We start from the raw sequence: 6,000 nt of genomic DNA, 5'->3' as shown, positions 1-6,000 counted from the left end.
TGGAAAAGTAGATGAACATGGTTGAATGTCATCAAATCCTACAAGAACAAAGAAGATCAACTTGGAGAACTTGGCCAGGTTTAAGATTTTTCTATCATGTATATTTCCCCAGAAACTCAGGTGCCTGTTTCTGACATAGCTGTTTTTAATGGAGACATGCTCTTTAAATGTATGTCTAGTGTACTATTGTTCTATGGGTTTATGGGTGTTTGTTCATTTTTTAAAATAGGCTATTTGGAAAGCCTTTTAGAAACAAGGCCCTTGATGAAAATGCCTTTGTTTATCCCTTTTTTATAGGGCACATTATCATCAGTTCTTTCTACCCTGCAAAATAAAAAAGTTGTTTGGGGAAACACAGCACAGACTGGCATATTTTTCTCCAATCAGTAGTGTGATGCAATGAGGTGAAAGCTAGAAGGCCAAGGCAGAAAAGCCACTGGAGTGCATTAGCACTGAAATGCTCACAGCCTAGTTTTCTATCACTGGTGGTGCAGTAGGAAAAAGCAACAGTGCAGCAAGGGCACAAAATGAATTCTTTTCCTCTTTATTTATCACTTTCTATTCAACCTGACAGAGCTGACTGGCAGGAAAGAAAACAGCAATCCCGAGAGAGAATTCTCCACTTGCTGATAGGGTAATTTAGATTGAATAAGTGTTATTGATCATCTTCTATGTATCCTGGACTGTATTAGTTTTCAGTATTAGGTAGTTACCCTTCTCTCAAATATCCTCCTCTTCCATCTTTTAATAAAATTCCATTTCTTGGAGCCTGGAACAGAATAAGAATATTAGTGGAAAAATGGAGAAATTTGAATAAAACATATAATTTAGTGATAGTGTTGTAACAATATTAATTTTCTAGTTGTGCCAAGGATATATAAAATGAGGGGGAAATTGGGTGAAGGATAGACATAAATTCTATGTGTATTGTTTGCAAGTTTAGGGGGAAAATCATAACCCTCTACATTTGTGGTTGGAACACAGACTTCTGTTACAAAAGACAGATTAACAAGAGAAAAGCAAACAGAAGTTTATTAACGTGTATATTTCATATAAACATGGAAGACACCCAGAGAATTAGTAGTGCTCGAAGAGTTGGCTTTGAATTCTGGCTTATATGGCATTTTCAATTCTAAGAGAAGTAAAAACACAAAAGAAAATAACTTTGAGTTTCTATGGACAGCCAAGTGGGGAAAGGTAAATATATGGCAGATAAAGACTAGTGAGTAAAGCTTGCTAATATAAATTCCTCTGGTATCATCTCCAAGCAAATGAGGGTCTAAAGCTCTCTTCAGGGGTTAACCTTTGTTCTTGCTCTGGGGGAGAACAAAGGGTAGGGGCAGAATACCTTTTGTGTTTATAAATCTATGTCCTGCTTTCAGGCAAATAAAGGGAGGGCAGAGAGCTCTGCTGTATCTGTTTCTTCTTAGATGCCTTCAGCTCAACAGTCCTTCATGCTATGGTAAGGCATATTCTGGTCTCCCACACAAGTCTTCTGTAAATCCAAATATACAGCCATGTGTCATTTAATGCTGGGATACATTCTGAGAAATGCATCATTAGGCAATTTTACCATTGTGCAAACATCATAGAGCTCACTTACATAAATCCAGAAGGTATCGCCTCCTGCACACCTAGGCTATATGGTATAGCCCAGCATTCCCCAAACTTTTTGACACCAGGGACCAGTTTCATGGAAGACAATTTTTCCATGGATGGGAGTAGGGGATGGTAATGGTCTTGGGATGAAACTGTTTGACCTCAGAACATCTGGCATTGTTAGATTCTCATAAGAAGCATGTGACCTACCTAGGTCCCTCGCATACACAATTCACAATAGGGTTAGCGCTTCTATGAGAATTTAATGCTGCCGTTGACCTGAAATAGGAGGTGGAGCTCAGGTGGTAATGCTGCTTGCCCACTGCTCACCGACTGCTGTGCGGCCCAGTACTGGTACTGGTCTATGGTCCAGGAGTTGAGGACCCCTGGTATAGCCGATTGCTCCTAGGCTACAAACCTGCATGGCATGTTACTGTACTGAATACTGTAGGCAACTGAAATACAATGGTAAGTATTTGTGCATTTAAACATAGAAAAGGTATAGTAAAAATATGGTATTATAATCTTATGGGTATAGCATTTATGTGGTCCATCATTGACCAAAATGTCTTTATGCAGAATATGACTGTAATAAATACTTTCTAAAGAAAAAATTTCAGGAGAGTTAATAAACTCAGAACAACGGGAAAAATTACGCCTCATGTTAGACTTATTAACCGATATTACCTTCCCCATGATGTCTGCTTCTACACCCTTGGTTAGAACTAAAATTTTATAGTACATTCTCTGATGGACTTTTTAAATTTTGTATAGCACATTCTAAATCTTATCACTCTATGTTTAATCTCACCTATTAGGTGGCATTTGTATATGTTTAATCTCACCTATTAGGAAGGCAGAATGGTTAGAACCAGAAAAATATGAGTTTAAATCCTAGTTCTACCAACCTAGGTCAAATGACTTACTTTCCCTAAGCCTTGGACACTAAAAACAGTGAGGATAGTAAGTTAACCATAAGTTATTGGGAAGATTAGATGACACACACACATAAAGATCTTTGGACAATACCTGGCACAGAGTTGATGCTCAAAATATGTATTCTATTGTCGTTCCCATTACCATTATCATTAGCTAAGTTTCTTGGCACAGGGACATTCTTGTTGAAGTTCACAGAAACTTGAAATGTGAATGCTCAAAAATGGGTTAGTGAAGTGAAGTGGTTTCAGAGTATGGCTTTGCAGGTTTATATGTTTGTCAAACATTCTCATTTTACCAGTATTCTGCTCTAAATTAGTGTTGCCCTTGTTATGTAATTTTCAACTCTCAAAAGTACATATTTATATTCTATCTAGCCCATCCCTTTGAAGTTTCTTGTCAACCTACAGCAAATAAATGACGTTTTTTCTACAAAGATACTGAGTAAATACTAAATGTTTCCCTTTTCTATTTCTCTCTGTGAGGCAGGACCTGACCTCCCATTGCCAGCCCACTAGCTTGGGTCCCATTCCTGGACCTGTCAGTACCTTTTCAAGGTGACCCTGCTGAAAACCCACAGTGCTTGCACAACTTTGTTAATATCTTCTGTATTAGTCTGTTCTCACATTGCTATAAAGAAATACCTGAGACTGGGTAATTTATAAAGAAAAGAGGTTTAATTGGCTCACAGTTCCACAGGTTGTACAAGAAGCATAATGCTGACATCTGCTCAGCTTCCAGGAAGGCCTCAGGAAACTTAGAATTATGGGGGAAGGCAAAGGGGAAACATGACTCTTACATGGCAAGCTAAAGAGCAGGTGCGGGGAGGTACTACACACTTGTAAATGACCAGATCGCACGAGAACTCACCATCGCAATGATGACAACACCAAAAGGATGGTGCTAAACCATTCATGAGAAATATACCCAATGATCCAATCACCTCCCACCAGGCTCCACCTCCAACACTGGGAATTACAATTTGACATAAGATTTGGTGGGGATGCAGATCTGAACCATATCATCTTCATTCCAAAATTAATAAAACATACTTTATTTATTCCAACCTTATTTTTTATGTCTAAGTGCTTTGGAGCTAAAAAAAAATAAAAATAAAAAAGGAACAGCACTGGAGTGAAACAGGAGGACAGTTTCACTTACTTATATATGAATATTCTGAAAATGTTTATTAGCCTAAGCTTAGTTGTTCTCTCATTCATTTGTCCTTTCATAAAGGCTGGTTGAGCATTTGGTACCTACCAGTCACTAAGCTAAATACTGAAAATACAAACTACAGTGAAACCACAGCTCCTACCCTAAAGGAGCTCACATCCTTTAGGGAGACAAACTTGTAAACAGCTCATTATAAACCCTTCTGGAATGTGCAATAATAGAGATGTTATAGAACATTATGGGATCGTAAAAGAGCATTTCAATCTGAGGAGGAAAGGAGTGTCAGATCAGATAAGGCATCCTTGGAGAGAGGATGACTGAACTGACTCTAAAGTTGTGTTCTCAGCCATAGCTTCCACGGAAGTCACCTGGGAAACTGATTATTAAAACTCAGATTCCTGTATTTTTTAATTCACTCACATAAATTCTGTAGTAATTGACCTGGGGTGTTGCCTATGCATAAGGACTTTTTAAAGCTCTAATATTCCAAGGAATGAGTGGAAACTACCCAACATGAAAACAGAGAAGTTGGGAAAGGGCACGGAGAGAAGCTATGCCGAGCAGAGAAGAGCGTGAGCAAAGGCACTAAGGCAAGAAGGAGCTTGGTGAGCAGGAAAGGCATTCTAAAAAAAAGGTTAAAAAGAGAAAAAACCCAGCGTGAAAGTTCAGACCACAGGGGTGGTGAGAAATGAGGCATGGGAGATGGGCAAGGATGCCAGTGTGCTGCCTTTAGGACAATGGATTTAAGGCTAGGAAATGACCTGGTCAGATTTACATGGTGGGTAGCTTACCATGCTAGCTGAGAGGAGGCAGGGAGGTGAATCAGGAGATCCAGGCAAAGCACTATCAAGAACAGGCTCTTGACACCCTCTTGGGAGGGATTCCTAAAAACTGTTTAGGAAGTCTTATTAGATGGCCTCAAGTATTGTTTGGAAGTGCCAAGTGAGGTAGAAAGAGCAATCTGGTGAACAGGTGGAAGATTAACACCTACTGAGATAGAGAAGATAATAATAGCAGTATGTTTAGGAGGGAATATGATATGCCTGTTTGGAACACAATGCATTTGAGATGCCTGTGGAGTGTTCAGGTGGATGTATTGCATTAGGCCACCTGGTCCAGATTCAAGAATGGGTAAGAATATTGACTTGGAGTCATGCAAGGTTGCTTCCGCTCGGCTCGCTTCTGAAGCAGCAAATAAGCAATGCAAAGATAAGGATGCAAATGGCTAACATATTTCCTCCTTGTGTCCTTTTTATCTTAAGGAGATGCATTAAAAAAGCACTGTCTTAACAATGCACATGGAAATTTTGCCCACTAGGACAAAATAATTATGAATCTATGGGCTTGTTGGCTTTTGTACTCTAAGTCAGTACCAGTAACTTATGGTAATATATGAAGCCACAGTTCTGCTATTCCACAGACCACATCACACAGGCCTAAGATTTGAGCTATGGACCTTGAAATTCTTGCTCTGTTAGCACTGGGGAAAATACCTTTTCTACCCAAGTCAACTTGGTCATGTACAACTCTAAGGTTCTTTTTGTTATATCTCAATGACCAAGAATGTTTAGAGGTAGGGGATAAGGACTAAACCTCCCTAAAACTTCAATGCCAGGTTATAAACAAAGCAGGTTTCACATCAAACTCTGTAGCACAGACAGACATTTATTAGCGTTCTGGCTATCCATTCTCATAACAAACCACCCTAAGACCTTATGGGTTGAAAACAATTTGATTATTACCCCTTACAATTCTGACATATGACCAATCTCAGCTGGCTTGTTTGTTCTTGAGGACTTTCAGGGGTCATTCCAGTTGGGGTTCTGGAGGATGGATTGAACTGAATATCCAAGATGGCTACTCACATGGCTGGTTTTTGATGATGACTTTGGCTGGGAGCTCAGCTGGGGCCAGGACACCTATGCACATTCTCTCCATAGAGCTTGGGCCCCCCACAGCATGGCAACTGGAAGCAGAAACTGCCAGGCCAGTTAAGGGCTATGCCCAGAAATGGCACAGTCATTTCTGACATATTCTACCACCAGAGCATCCGCAGGCCTTCTCCAGATTCAACAGGGTAAAAAAAAGAGGCTCCTGTATCTTACTGGGAGAATGACAAGGTCACATCTTTCCGGGGGAAATACAATCTGTGCTGGCTGGCTCTGGCAAATACAATCTGCCACCATTAGCAAACAGGCACAGCACAGTCATGTAACCTGTTCTTTAACAATGATAAGAAAAAAAATGATGAAGTCTCAGCTCTTTATCCTTTAGCTCCAAAAATACTTTTCA

At 39.8% G+C, this 6,000-nt stretch overlaps 1 long non-coding RNA gene across 1 annotated transcript in view; it reads right to left on the bottom strand.

Annotated features, from left to right (window-relative positions):
- Nucleotides 1–594: 594 nt before the first annotated feature.
- The window catches only part of LOC129532990 (uncharacterized), a 46,032-nt gene continuing 40,626 nt past the window's right edge, over nucleotides 595–6,000 (bottom strand). Inside the window, exons 2-3 of the long non-coding RNA XR_008678982.2 lie at nucleotides 1,349–1,495; nucleotides 595–769 (exon numbers count right to left, since the gene is read on the bottom strand). This is a non-coding gene — a long non-coding RNA (uncharacterized lncRNA). The remainder of the gene's footprint in view (nucleotides 770–1,348; nucleotides 1,496–6,000) is intronic.

Source organism: Gorilla gorilla, chromosome 3, assembly GCF_029281585.2.
Source record: "Gorilla gorilla gorilla isolate KB3781 chromosome 3, NHGRI_mGorGor1-v2.1_pri, whole genome shotgun sequence".
NCBI classification, from domain to species: domain Eukaryota; kingdom Metazoa; phylum Chordata; class Mammalia; order Primates; family Hominidae; genus Gorilla; species Gorilla gorilla.
The sequence above is the reverse complement of the archived record's forward strand: the minus strand, read 5'-3'. Positions and strand labels throughout refer to the sequence as shown.